Consider the following 16,607-nt stretch of genomic DNA (forward strand, 5'->3'; position numbering starts at 1 on the left):
TAAGAGGTGCATAGCGTTTCCGGATAACTCCTCCTACGGTGAACCATAGACCTATGTGCTCCCATGCTCAACCTTGTTTATTTTAAAATAAAACTTTGCATCTGCGGGTTCATCATTTGTGTCTCCCAGACACAATAATATCTCAAAGAAAGTCCTACATTGACTTTGTTATAATACAGTAACTTCAGAGTGGAGTGCCGGGCATCACTTCGTCTAGTTTTTTTTTTTTTTTATTGACGATCAGCGTGTTTTTACGTTCGGTTGTGCAAGACGGGTGCCTCGTTCAAAGTGTTCCCCCAACTTAATTATACGTGCTTCGAGATAAAAAGTGCTTATTTTCCATGCTTCGAGATTTAAAGTGCTTGTTGTCCGTGCTTGGTAAAATTAAAAGATTTATGACAAACGAATGAACGTTTTGGAAGTTAATAAAAAGAAATCGGAAATAATTTGATGATTTTCTTTAAAGATTTCGGGACTTCAAACGAATATATTATATATTTGCCAGTTTAAGGTTTCCAACCTATAATATGCGTTCGTTATAGTACGTTTTTTTATCATGCAAGATTTCCGTGAGGTCATTTTAAGTCCAAGGAAATCTCGAGAATTCAGGATTTTGCACAATTTACCCCGGCGCTTCTGGGGTCCTTCGGCGGCCCCAATACCCCCTGCCGTTTGACTTCCTCCTCCGGCAATGAGTACACATCATATTGGCCTAGCTACGCCACTGAATTCGGCATAAAAAATATCAAACCCTGACACTTTAACTATAAAATATACATGCTCCAAGTCAGGAACCGTTACATAAGTGCATTTCACAATAATTTCATGTTTTTTAGCCAAAAATAGGTCCAAAAAAATTTTCGTCTCGCTCCGCTCGGCGAAAGATTGTATTCTACGCCCCCTCTTTCAAATATCCTGGAAACGCCCCTGTATAGGGTAAATTGATCATTTCAAGATAAATTTTCACTACTGTGAAGAGAAACATATATTTATTCTTCTGTTGTCTTTGAAATAAAATTAAAAAAAAGGATCTTACACTAAACTTATACGACTAAAGAGCCCAGTATATATATATATATAGTAAATGTAATAATCAGAACTGATCCTGATCCTGATCCTAAGGTCAAAATTGGCAACAACTTGTCTCACTGTACTTTTTTTCCTCTGCTGGTACACCGTTGCTCATGATAGGTCATGATAATTTCTCGCGGTACTTTAGAATATTTGTTGAGGCGCAGGATGAAACAATCATATGGCTGAAATTGAAATTTTCAACAAAACGTCTTACTGCAAATCATTAAAACTGAAATATGAAAGATAATGTACTGAAATGATCTTAAATAAGAAGGGTTGATACGTTCAAGGATTTGTATAGTGAGCCTATATAAATCCTTGATGTGTTTAATCATTATTTATTTGATTATGAAATTTTGATTTTTTTTCTTTTATTTTGGAACCATTTTTCCTTAAAGTTATTATATATAGACTAATCCAGAAACACATACTATATTATATTGTAATTAATCGCGTCCACGTTTCTTACGCGGAAATACCGACGTGTAATGTATAACTTTAGACCATTCATATTCAGGCATGTTGCCGCATGATATTGTTGGTTGGGCATAGCTTTCGTTGTCGTCATTGTCCTCCTCCTCCTCCTCCTCCTCCTCCTCCTCCTCCTCCTTCTCCTCCTCTTTCTCATCATCAGGTCACATCGTCATGGTCAAGACATCATCATCACCATAATCGTCGACGACATCGTTATGCAGCATCACCGTCATCGTCATTATCATCATCCATCACATCATCATTTGGTTGTAATAATCCACCATCTACATTTTTTTCTATTATATGATTACTACTTCTTTTTACAGCAAAATATGGCCTTCAAAAGTATTATGATCAGGTATATCCAACAAACGGTGTCATTCAGATGTAGATTCTTACAAATTATAAAGCTCTATTGCAAAATCTTCAATCTCAGTCGTTGCCATTTTGCAGAAGTATCAAACTTTTGAATTTTCTACGCTTTACACTACTATTCCCCACGCTAAATTGAAAGATCGAATACATCTTTTCATTCAACATAGCTTTTGCTACAAAATTTGAAATCGTAGATACGTGTTTCTTGATTAAAGTTATGAAAATTCTTATGTTTAACGAAGAACTGCACTGACATCATATTAGGTCTGTTTGTTTTTGGAATTTGTGGCCCTAAAATCTGACTTTCACATTTAAAGTAAGTTTTTCTATAAAAAAGTTAGACTTCTAGATATACAATATAGAATAGAATAGAATAGAATATTTTTATTTCCCAAATTACAGGGCCCATAAAGGGCATAAAATCAGTTACAATTGATTGACATAATTGATAATTACAACAATAAACATCACAGTGTACATGTAAATGTATATTTAGTATACTAGCATTGGTCAGAATCAGAGCCAACAACAGTATATATTGTGAATGCACAATAAAATAATAATATTACATTATATGCATTCATTCTCAAATTATCTACTAGACTTAGTATCAATATTCATACCTGAACTCCTTAATTCAAAACACTCCCCAATATAACAGCCCATTTTTTCCATAAGAAATACATTTTCTTGAGTCAAAAGCCATCAAAATTTGGAAGATTTATATATCAATATATTTGTTGATGAGTTTGGTGGATTGATATTTCAACAGATAGAATGACAGTCAGTATTCAAATGGGTACTTATTGTGCAGCCTTACATATTTTTGTACTCTTGTGAAGGAGAATTTATACAAACTCTGTTAAAAGATAAAAGAAAGAAAAACGTTGTGCAAAGTTCTTTAACTTCACTTTTATCTATATTAATGATGACTTGTCTCTCAATAACCAACATTTTAGTGAGTGCTTGTATCTTATATATCCTAGTGAATTTGCTTACATCAACTTCATTTGAACTCTGGTGGATAGTTATCTCATTGGCAATCATACCACATCTCGTTCCAAAGCAACTCGAATAACACACACGCATGAAATACCAAATTGAAGATCTTTAGTTTGACCAGACCTGTGTGGGACTTCTGAACCTTATAAAGTAAGCGAGCAGTTATAAAATATATATAAGATGATATGTTGTGTAAGATCGTGCTCTCTTTTTTTTTATAAAAACAAAAGGGATATGGTGGATTAGTGACAAAAATTCCCTTTCGCGCACTTGACAAAACTCAAAGCAAATGAACGACGCTTTAATCGCTGTTCTGCATCACAAAGTAAGAATAGTGCCTTTAACACGGAGTTGTAGCTTTCACCATACTACAAGTTAAGAGGGCCTCTAACACTGGTTTAAACGGAATAATTTCTAATGTCAAAAACGTTACATGCATATGTGCTTTAATATAATAAAGATACTTTCTACATTTTACCTATTTAAATACTTACTTTAATTCCAATCCATGGCTTTTTTTATAAATCTAGCGACATTTCTGCAGAAAAGAAGTAAATGTACGGTTGAGATTTCAAAGGGAAATATTTCATTATTTGTTCTGGTTTTTTTATATCTTAATCAATCTGTATGACAGGAAAAGAAGGCTTCCGTTTTCCTAAAGTTAACTTTACATTTTTATGTTGCAATGTTCTAGAAGTCAACAATGCTATATATCTTATAAATATATAGTATATATGTCGCAGCTGAAAATGTATTCCGCAGCTATATTTTACTATCAGTGTTGTCTTAAATAGAGGTTGCTGCTATCAATGAGGCTACTCTTGTAAGTTCAATTATCTGGTGTGTCTTTTTGGTATATTTCGTTATGATTTGTTGTTTTGTTTAAATGATGTTTTAAATGGTTTGACTAATAAAATGAGATAACATCAATGATTTAGATGAATCCAGAACGCAATCAAGAAATGATCATCTAGAGAAACTAATCTTAATCATTCTGCATTTCTTAGTATGTTTTTCACTTTCTTTTTAAATAGGGAGGGTTTAGCAAGTTAGTCATCATATGCACACTCACTCTGAATCCCGACAGGATATGACGAGAATATGAAAAGTTACAATTTCAATAATTGGCAACGATTAGCTAGGAATTCCGTTCACATATCATATTAAATTGATCTTTGATTAAGCACTGAATCAGATTGGGCGTGAACGATAATTTCTACGTGTGCAGTTTGTGCATTAAAGTGGTGCATAATTACATATTTCACTGATAATAAATTGCAAAAATATACCCCTTTTTTATCTTAAGAAGTGACTGGCATTGAATGTTTGAATGTGACACTGGGGGAGCGTTTACTTTAGATCGTCTTGGTTTCATCAGCGTTCTATGCGATTCTTCATTGAACTGATTCACCAGTAAGAAGTATATATGGTACATTCACATGTGTTTATTCAACAAGGGTTTAGTTAAAATAACTTTTTTTCTGATAAGGTTTTTTACCATTTTGTGTCCGTTTATTGACCTCCTTTTTTTTATACTTTTTCTGTTTTTATTGTGATTTTTTTTTGAACAATTTTGTTGTTGGCACATTCCTTAATCAGAGATGCTGAAAACGTATCCACTCAAACGATTCTGTAATATTAATGATAAATCCTGCTACCCTTTTATGTATCATTATTTATTTAGCTCACCTGGACAAAAGGATCAATTTGAGCTTTTCCCATCACTTGGCATCCGTCCGTTGTTCGTCAGTATGACTAAAGCCAGCCCCCACTACCCACTTGCGTTGATATTTACTTCAAAACTGTGAGACGACTGTTATAGGAATTATTACTATTAAATAACGAGTTTTACCAATTTTTTGTGTTTTTGCATATTATCTTGAGAACTATAATAGATAGATAGAAACTATGGAAAAGCAAAACTGCAAAATAGGAGCAGTAAGACAAAATCTACCAATAAGTCAAATTGTTGAAATCATCATGTTACTCCTTATTAGAGTTATTGGCCTTGAATGACAATTTTTACCAATTTTTTGAGGGGTATTTATATGTATCTATCATCTTGAAAACTTTAATGGATATATAACAACTTTCAAAAATAAGAATGATCAGCAGGACAAGATCTTCCAGTAAGGCAATATAGCTGAAATCGCGAGTTGACTTCTAATAAGAGTTATTGCATTAAATGACAATTTTTACTTTTGTTTTGCGTTTTTCCCTTTTACCCAGAACGATAGAATCTTTAAAAAGCAAATAAGATCAGCAAGACAAGATCTGCAAAAAGGTCAGCATAGACGAAAATGTCAGTATAGACAATAGAGAGAAACTAATAACAGAAAAAATAGAGAATGTGTCCATGGGACACAGATGATGCCCCCGCTCGCATATAACGTTATAAAGAGGCATTAATCTAGAACATCAAAAGTGACGCCACCCAAAATCGAACTTGATCTGTGTTTTGTGGTAATAAGCATTGTGTATAAGTTTCATATCATTTGGTTGAGACAAACTAAAGTTAGAGAACAAAATCCAATTTAGGGACATATGTACAAGGGTAACATTTAATGCCCCCTTCGGTGACGGCAGGGTCATAAAAATTATCAGCAATACAAGATCAACAAAAAAGAGATTTTAGTCAGGACTCAAATTATAATCTACAATGTTGGAGAGTGTCCATTGTATGTATTGCACATAAACCTAGGTGAGTGACACAGCCGGGCTCTCTGGAGCCTCTCGTATTATAAAACTCGTACAAGTAAAATGATACACTGTACAATCTATTATGTGAGTTGAAATAAGATTTGTAAATTTTGCTATGTTTATAACTTCGACGAGAAAGTAAGGCCAGATAAATCTGAATGTTAACCTAGATGGAATGCATATGACTAATATGAAAGTTGAGGTAAAAATCATTGGAATAAGTCCGCTTGATCTTTGTTGCAGTTTAATATTTAAACTTTTCTGACAAAAAAATGGAAAACAATAAACATATCGACTAAAATATTTATTGTCTTGAATAGCAATATTATATTGGTATCAAAGTGTGTTCTGCAATACAGTTTTTCAGTCCATTCTATGAAATTATACGTATATATAATTGCAGCTTTTTATAACCATTGGCTGTTCGCTCGTTTCGATAAGCCTGGCGATCATAAAAGACATTTTCTTAAAATAAAATACATTAAAAGAGTTTTTTTAATTTATCTAATATATTTAATGACTCTACCGTTCATAACTTTATCAATACCTATTTTGATAATATAGAGTTAATTCCTGTTATTTCGTATACGTGTAAACAAAATACCAGTATAAGTTTAATTTTAATTACACGTTAGTAACATCAGATGTCAATGTAGAAAATAAAAGCTCCTTCAACACGAGACTGTGCAACATTTAAAAGAGAGGCGAAAGATACCAAAGGGACATTCAAACTCATAAGTCGAAAATAAACTGACACCACCATGGCTAAAAAAGAAAAAGACCAACAAACAATAGTACACAAAACACAACATAGAAAACTAAACTCTTGGTTTAATAGCTTCCTTGTGAGCAGCAGCTAGCCCTCTATCAAGGAAATCATGATAGGTTATACAAGCCCTGGAATATCGTATCAACTGAGAGATATATACTCCGTATGCAGGCGCTGTTGGAATATTGCTGCATAGAAATGGAAAGTGCACAATTGGGAAGCTGAAATCATCTCTTTTTTGTCGTAAAGTTTTGTTTTCAACCGACCCTCATTGTCTATTTCTAGATGTAAGTCAAGATATGGGGCAGACTTAACTGTATCTGTTGTATCCTTTATCTCAAGTTCGATGGGATAGATGCGTTCAACATAGTCACCAAATTTTGAATTATTTACTGAGAGATCATCATCTATATAGCGGAAAGTAAAGTTAAAGGATACTGCTAACTTCTTTTCTTTCTTCCTAAGAAGTTTCTGTATGAATTCAGCCTCATATGAATATAGGAACAAGTCGGCAAGAAGAGGGACATAGTTGGTTCCCATGGGAATGCCGATTGTTTTTTTGAAAAACACGTCCTCCAAGCGTAACAAATATGTTGTCAATCAAGAAATCAAGCATCTTGATAAAGTCAGTATCAGAGAATTTTTTTATTGAATCAGAGTGATTTATTTTTTACAAAGTAGGATTTATCCCTCCCTAAGAAAAGATACTTGTATCTACGTTGGCCGTTCTTTTTTATGAAACAAAGCAGGACCAACTCTTTCGATTTGTGTTTTAATTTGGAATGGAGAATACTTGTGTAAAGTGTAGAAAAGTCAAATGTTTTAATACTAAATGCAAGATGAAAGAGTCTTAGATTGTATGTACTCTAAAAAATCTTTGGAATTTTTCAGTATCCACATCTGATCCACGCCACCTCTAGAATAGGCAGTTTCACAATAGCTTTGAAGCCCGGCTTTGATTGCTGATAAAATTGATGTTAATAATTTAGAAAGAGGTTTCGTGGATATTTAAGTTTAGATATGACCCTTTTGACCATGTTATTACAGCACACCTCAACATCGTTCAAAGCTCGTTCATCCTATAGTGGTGTAAACGGAGAAAATCCGATAAAAAAACTGTTGACACAGAGATATACCTCGCCTGTCGGCAGACAATAAAAAAAAAAGACAATGGATAGCAAAACTGCTAATCAGTTCAAAGTAGCTGGACCATGACCTGGGGACAAGGTCGGCCTCAAAATAGTCGTAAAACTGACGTGTACTGATAGCAATACGACTTTATAGAAAATATCATTGATCTATCACAAGTAGTTCCTATCAAACTGGCTTAATGAGAAAACTTAACATTGAAATTTCTAATCAATTCAAACTGACCTAGGGGACAGGGCCTAAAAATACTAGTAATCGCTAAACTGATATGTACTGATCGTAATGCAACTTTATAGAACATATCATTGATCTATCACAAGCACTTCCTATCAAACATACTTAAGCAAAAATCTTAACATTGAAAATTGTTAATTAATTGAAAGCCGCTGCACCATGACCTAGGGGACAGGGACTCGAAATAGTCGTCAAACTGATATATATTAATAGTAATGCAACTTTTTACAAAATATCATTGATCTATCACAAATAGTTCCTATAAAACTGACTTAAGCAGAAAACTTAACAATTGTTGACGCCTCCGCCTCCGCCGTCGCCGACAACGCCAACGCCGCCGGACAAGCAACATCTATGTCTCGCTTTCCACGACTTTCGTCTTTTTTTAATTCAATGTATGAATATTTGGAATTTCACTTATATTTCATTCCGACAGCAAATTTAGAATCTGTGAGTATTGCCTGGCAATACATAGTCCCCTACCGGCTAAAATTCTTGTACTGGAAAAAAATGCTAACTTGATCTATAACTTGTCATGGTGTAAACTATATAACAAATATCAAGTCAATATCTTCAAGCATGACGAAAAAAAATGTGGAAAATTGATTATTTGAGTGAATTTTCTACGTCCAAGGACCATGACTCTGCACAAAATATACAGACTGGAACAAAATTTAAACTTGATCTGTAACTTGTCATGATAAAACTATATACCAATCATCAAATCAATATCTTCCAACATGACGAAAAGAAGTGAGGAAAACTGATTATTTGAGTGAATTTTCTATGTCCAAGGACCATAACTCTGCACAAGATCATTAGACCGGACCGAAATTCGAACTTGATTTGTAACTTGTCATGGTAAAACTATATACCAATCATCAAATCAATATCTTCAAGCATGACGAAAAAAAAGTGTGGAAAACTGATTATTTGAGTGAATTTTATAAGTACAAGGACCATAACTCTGCACAAAATCGTCAGACCGGAACAAAATTTGAACTTGATCTGTAACATGTCGTGATAAAACAATACACCAAATATCAAATTAATATCTTCAAGCACGAAGAAAAATGTGTGGAAAACTGATTTGCCGGACTGACGGACAGACAGACAGACAGACAGACTCTGGGACCAGAAACAAATTTCAAGTACTCTCAAAGCGTTTTGTGTTCATACTGATCGACAACGCAGTCAATAATGTGGTATGACAGAAGTTTTTCATAATGAAATTATACATTCCTCTACATTTAAGGTCGTGCGATGTACTTAGAATCAAATAGTATGCAATCCCATCATTACCATCATTTCAACTTTAAAGGGCCCCCTTTGAACATTTGAAGGTCAATGCTATTTGTATTGGCTACCTAAACTATACAACAACAAAAATCCGTCAAGTATCGTTTCATATCGGATTTTAGAAAGTGTCCTGTCTTTTTTAACATGTCCCCTTACTACAATTGAAAAACTTATCGCTAACTTTTGTAATAAAGCATATGGGAGTAGTGGAATAAACTTCTTTGTAGTGTAAAAATCTCTGGAAATTTTAATAATGGTCATTTCAAGATTGGCAGTTATGACTTTTCGACTTTATACACTACCCTTCCACACAATCTGATCAAACGGAAGATTTATTATTAAAAAAATGATCCTTTGAAAAATCATTTGCTGTACCTCATATAAACCCTTCTAATGTAATGAAAAGAGTTAAATACATGCATGCCAGATATATATTTACTTAAACTGCGATGAAATCATTAAAATTGCTCCTTGGTGATATCTATGTACAATTTGACATTCAAGTTTATCGTGTATTCTTATGGACACTTATTGCGCTACTTTATTAGAAGATGAGTTCCAGCATTTTATAGCCAAACTCACCCCTTTGGTGCCACATGTGGAAAAATAAATAAAATCTTCACCTGCGATCTTTAAATGCATAACAATATTATTGTATGTCAAAGAAAACACACATAATAGAATATTGAAATAGACTGCTAAGTGGTGTTTTTCATGGTACAAAAGTAAAATTAATGATTGTCATATATAAAGTGACAATGTGACAATTAACCTGTCATTTCATCCGTCAAGTCATAATTAGGAGACGTAAACGTCACCCGGTCTGTTGCTCACGTCACACGCTTATAACACGACACTTAATGACAATAATAACAAAGTCATTATTTACTAACTAGACCCTGTTATACTTATTTTGAACCTTTAAACAAACAAGACGCCACAAAATCTATTTAACGTCAAAAGTTGGTGCGATATGACGTGTATTATCTCAATAAAGTGTCCATTGTTAGTATGGTATTTAATCAGAAAAATAATGTTCTCATAAAATATATATATAGTGAATACAACATTAAATTAAGTCTGCATTACAAAAAGAGTGTTCGAAGACAAAAACTAGTTCTGAAAATATAAAATAGTGTAACATGACCTTAGCAAATTACATTCAGCGGCAAAATGATTCTACAACACTCTCCAAAAATTAAGAAAACAAAGGAGGGGGTGCGGGTAGTTATATGTTAAATAGAGATCAATACTGGAAATATAGATTCCACCACTGCATCAAGTGTGTTACGGTATTTTTCCACTCGAGACAGTTCAAAACTTTTAAAGCTCGAGGCTTGCCGAGCTTTTTAAATAATTAAAATGCAGCTGTTGAGAGCGGAGAAATATCGTAATACACGACTTATAGAACACGTGTTGTGCACAATTTGGAAACAAATCAAACGATTCTATCAAATCGTGCTTTTTCAGTTATATAAAGGTTAATTCCAGTAGGTTCGGTTGTTCATCGTTGATGCCATATTGTCACATAGGAAAGTCATTTTGCTGAATTTGTGTGTCAATAGATATAAGAAGATGTGGTATGAGTGCCAATGAGACAACTCTCCATCTAAGTCACAATTTGTAAAAGTAAACCATTATAGGTCAAAGTACGGCCTTCAACACGGAGCCTTGGCTCACACCGAACAGGAAGCTATAAAGGGCACCCAAAATGACTAGTGTAAAACCATTCAAACAGGAAAACCAACGGTCTAATCTTTATAAAAAACGAGAAACGAGTAACACTTATGAACCACATCAACAAACGACAACCACTGAACATCAGGTTACTGGCTTAGGACAGGTGCAAACAAATGAAGCGGGTTTAAACGTTTTAATAGGCGCAAACTTTCACCCTACAAGTTTGGATTGCGGTCTCATTAACGCAGCCTGTCAGTAAATCCACTGAAAAAAATGGCTGCTGCAGCTTCCTAACGAGAGCTCAGACAATGACCAGAAAACGGCGATGAAATGGTGGATGGTATGTTTAGACTCCTACACTTTATATAACAAATGAAATGTTAAGCATGGACAAATATGTTCAAATTAAGACCGTAAATCTACCCTCCTTATACACGACCTTCATATGAACCGCAGTGCAAAAGAAAATGCTGAAATCATGGTAGAAATGATTTATCGTTATATAAACGGAAACTATACATCACAATCACTCATATAGCTAATTAATACAATAACTAAGATAATTTGTAGTATGTTTACCAAGATTTTTGTAAGATTTTGACACATTTTATGAGAATCACTTATCTGTATTGGACTACATCGTGTTCTATAATTCTGCTGTTTCTGCATTAGTATGATAAAGAGATATAAAACCTGCGCAAAATAAAAAGTTTGGAAACATGATAGCAAGTTCATTCCACACGACACATATGTGTGTATGTTTCTTTTCTTTTAGGTATTAATCATAATTGTTGTTATTGAAAAAAATTCTTATGTTAATGATGCATGTAAACAGTGATTTTTATAACAAAGTAGACAGCTTATAATTCTACATTTATCTATTTAATTTTGATGTCAATTGATCGGTGGAGAAATCAAATTGAGACAATATCTATATCAATTGCTTAATTTTTCCCCTTTTCTACTTTTCATTTTTATGTAGCAACATTCGAGTAACATCTATATTTTAGAATTATATCTAGGTGAGCTTGTATTTCCAAGTAGGGCTTCCTTGATATAGGAGAAAGCTAATGGAAGAACTAAGGGTTGTTACTAGCAAGAATAAATCCATCCCATTGAACGGTTTATGAACACTATAATGACTTAACGATGGTCTGCATTGGTGGGGTTTACAGAAAAAAGAAATGGAAAAAAACAAGAGAAATGTTGGCACTGCCTACAGATACTCCTCAAACTGTTAGCTTTTTTTTAAATCAGTTTTTTTTATAGAAAGCATCCTTGAAACAACCTTCTGACACAAAAATCAATAGGCGTCTTCCTTTTTGCTATGTCTTTCATTTGCATAAGTTTCTATTCAAATGAGAAATGAGAAACTTAAGTTACCATCCAAAAACTATTTTCCACAAAAATTATATTGTACGGAAAAGCAACCTTGAATTTGGTCCTGTTTACCCCAAAATTATTAATTAACCCCTTCCCTGTACTATAAGTTTCTGTCCAAACAAACAAGAACATTTTGATTATAAGTTCAGCGTTTTAATGTATCGGAAAAAAATCGTCAAAAGACACGAACCATTGAGCCCAAGCACTTTACCGTTAGTCTTCAAAATCGGTTAAAGTTAACATCTGTTCCTCAGTGGTCGTGAATCAACAACAATCTGTCAATCTTGCTGGTTTATAACATCGGTTAGACCGTCCTGTCATTCAGCTATTATAAACTATATTTCAAAAAAATTACAAAAAGACAGAAATAAGATTTATGCAAAAATCCACATGATCGTTAATACATCGGTTTTAGGTAGCGCTGCACGGATGTCGTTCCTGCCACCGAAATTGTATTTTATTTTTTTAACAGATACTTTATAAGTCACACAGGTGACAAAATTAGCCTTCACCCAAACATTTTCAATGGTCGGTGTATTTTAATTCACTCCCCAAGAAAAAAACATTCATTTCGTTGACGTACATGAAGCAAAACGTTTCCTAAAAGTTCCCATCTATAGGAACACTGTTGTTTACGAGAGCTTAGACTTTTCAGTCAAACTTTGACCTTAACAGCCAGTATCGTCTTACATTTGATTGGTCATTCTGTCAGATAGCAGACGATCTCTTACTATTTTAATCACACCTGTCGACAGATAGTCATTACAAGTGATTACTGACAAGAATAAAATATTTAAGGATAATTTACTCTGCAATTAGTAAATTATCCACCAAAAGAAGTATTCTAATTGATTGTAGACTGCATGTCGGCTAATTGTCAGTTGTACGTTCTTTGACATCGCTATAGTGCAAGTATTTCCATACCTTCAACTGATTATTAATTCTGTGATAAATAGATATACAAACTAACCTTGTGTACAACGAAAGGTCATCAGTTTAACTCAAAAATCCAAAAAAAAATTGAATAAAAGTACAACATATGGCAAACAATTTTGCCAGGAGTGATGTATGACCAGTTAGCGAACTCAGAAGTGCAAAATCGAAGAGTTGTTGTTACTTAGTGCAATAAAAGTCCAAATGTTATACATGTTAGAACTACAATAGAATTTTCATATTTAACATATATTCATAAGATGAAAAAGCTTGATCATTTGGCTGTTGAAGACAATTTGGATAAAATAGTGTAATCCTTACATGTTTTTATTTTGTAAAACACCCGATACCAAAAAGATATTTTTGTGTATCTGAATGTTTTTAATATGCAAATATTGGTTTTAGTGTTAAAATTGTCCTCTTTTTTTAAATCAAATAAAATTGCAGTTTTAAACCATCTTTAGTGCTTTATAATTTTGTCATGTATTCCGAATATACAAGATTGTCGATCGCAACGTACCTACAAGAAGCTGTTATGCTGTAATTTTAATAAAGTTTAAAAAAAAAGACTTTCGCAAGAGGGTCTGGAGTTGGAAAGTGGGGAGGGTTGACTCTCGGGCCCATTTTTTCGTCGGAACCCCTCCGGGCCGTGGATCAGCCATTGACTTTTTGAAGATTGCCCTGGGAATCAAGCTTTTTTCGTTTGAAGGATGAACACAAATCGATTCTTTCACCGTTTGTTTAACCGATAAAGGAATTAAGAATGGTTGATCATGATTGATAGATTTTTGGTGTTTTGGTAGAGGAAGCCGGAGTGTTCGGAGAGAACTACCGACCTTTGGCAGGAACACTGACAATCCTAGTCAATTAAGATTGGAGTTGAACGCACCGGCAACATGCGGGGCTCGAACGCGCAGCCTCAGTGTGGACAGGCTATTGGTACAGTAGTAGAACTACTTAGACCAGTCGGCCACCGAGGCCCCGACAAAGGATGAAAAATAAGTCACTTAAAACTAACGTCTATATTAGAACAACAGAAAATCGGACTGTATGTTACACATCATTCCGCTATCGTAAAATTGAAGGCGTGCATTGACATAAAGTCTCAATGGAGGAAAGGGATGCCCAAGAGGTTTTCTGAAAGCAGCCAATAACTGTCGTTGATACGCTTAAAACAGAATCGTCACAATGAAAATTTGCGTCTAGATCATGGATGTCATGATTTTTTTACATGGTTGAGGTTTTTTTTTAAGTCAGGGAGCGTTTTACCTGATAGAAAATACTTGGCGATTGAGGATGTAACATCGTTTAAGTGGTCATCCAAAAGTTTGTTTGGATTTCATGCCATTCTGAAAAAAAAAAACCGTAAAAAACCAAAAGGGTTTTCATTGTTCCATCGTGTGTATTTCCGCTTTAAGGGGGTTTAAAAATCAGAATATATATTTTTTTTTCATTTTTCGTCATGTAGCCTTGAAACTGGCATACAAGGAGGGACAATTGCATTGCGAGAAGAAGGTGTTATGTTGAGGGCTTGTGTAAGCATGAATATTTTTGGTCGCAATAAGTATATAAACTGTTACACAGAGATACGTCTCGCCTGTATGTAAGTTTGCTAGTATAATGCTAAAAGCTTACTTTTATATCATTTGATGTATGGTGTAGAGTCAGATGCTAACCCAGGATTTTGAAAAAGAAGGGGAGGGGCAAAACTAGACACAGTTTGGAGTGGAACAGGTAAGAATTCTGAATTAACCATAAATGTAGCTCCAGAAGGGTGTGGGTACCCTGTCCCCCTGAATCCGCCTCATTGGCAATCATATACTCCATCTTATTTTTATAATGTTGAAAAAATGGTAATACTTTAACATGTATATAGTGAAAAACATACAAAGTCAGTGAATCACGATGGAAGGTGCAGGGCCAAATAATCTCCATGGAAATAAGAACTGGCAGTGCTAATACAGCTGCATACCAAATACCATTGACTCACCATGATTAGTTTTTTATCGTAAACTGACCTTATCACAAACATTAACGTGTAAACTATGCAAAAACGATTCACCTGAGTCAATAGACAGAGGGAGCGGGCCGAAATATCTCTAAGGAAATGGGTCGTACAAAATAAACCGACCGTGCGAGGGCTTTATAGCCATTCAAGGTCGTTAAAAAAACCATAAGTACAAAAAAATGCTAATAAAACTGCACACCAAATACCATTTTCTTACCGTTTAAGTTTCACTTGAATTGACCATATCATAAACTTTAACATGTAAACTAAGAAAAAGTTTCAAAGTCAATAGACCATCACTGAGGAGGGGACAAATGTAGTTCATGAAAATGATGAGATGTGCCAATGGTAATACAACTACATACTAAATATCACTGACCAACTGGTTCCCCTTTAACTGACATTATCACTACTTGACCTAATACATTGTTTCTGTCGCTGATGGAAACAGTACGCCTTAGTCTCGCCTCCGAGCGCCGACTACGTTAAGGCGAGATAAAATGTGTTGCAAACATGTATTGTTCAACCAAGTTCAGCATACTAAGTACACTAGGTTCTTTGTTGTTTATATCAGGGCGTGTAATAAAGTTTGTTGCTTCCTCCTCTTTTTATTTCCCAAACAAAATATATTGGTCTTACATTTTTTTTACATCTCGTACAAAATTTTTTTTTAAAATTTTTATCAAATGTACAAGAGCGTTCGATCCAATGAGAGAGGTCGTTAGTTCGATCTTGGGATGATCTCTGGTCAAATCAATGACTTAAATTTGGCTAACTAAACTCAAAGAATAGACTCATACTCATGCGTTTTGGTTGAGTTACAACTGCCAAATGAGCTAGCTAGCCTCATGGTAAGCTACAACTAAGCGCGTCAAAACTAGCACATAACAGGGTTCATAAGTCGAAATACATCACACTGGATTCAAATTACCCATCCATTTTGAATCTTCTGAGAATATATTAAACCAATTTAAATGTGATTGATTCAAGATAAATTTTAGCAATGTGATTAGTTTGTCATTTCCAATTTATATTTCAGACAAACTCTGTTTCCGAAGCAAAATCGTTGAAGAAATATTTTTGGTTTGAAAAAAATCTTTTATTAATTAACGTAATCACTCAACGCTCTTTCTCTCTTTCTGAAGAATTCATCACTAATCTATTCAATATGTGCAAAATTGTTTGGTATATGTATAAAATGTATCCAATTAAGAAAGCTGCATAGTTTCTACTTGAAAAAAGTATCTATTAAAAGATTTTTTGACCTAAGATCTTACTGTGTTAATGCTTTTCGATTATAAACATTCAAAAGTGATGTGTAATGCTTTCATTATTATCTGTTTTCAATACAATGTTGATTCACATGTTTTTGTCAATGGTCCAAAAAGCTCCGCCCCTTACAATAGAAAGCCAATGAAATCCTGTGAAGATAAATGTTACAACCCATCTTACATATATGGAAGAAATAATGAATGAAAGTTAGAGTGGGTTGTCCCGGAAAGTTATAAACATTTTGTCTGTTTATTG

Source organism: Mytilus californianus, unplaced genomic scaffold (genome assembly GCF_021869535.1).
Source record: "Mytilus californianus isolate M0D057914Y unplaced genomic scaffold, xbMytCali1.0.p SCAF_4, whole genome shotgun sequence".
Taxonomy (NCBI): Eukaryota; Metazoa; Mollusca; class Bivalvia; order Mytilida; family Mytilidae; genus Mytilus; species Mytilus californianus.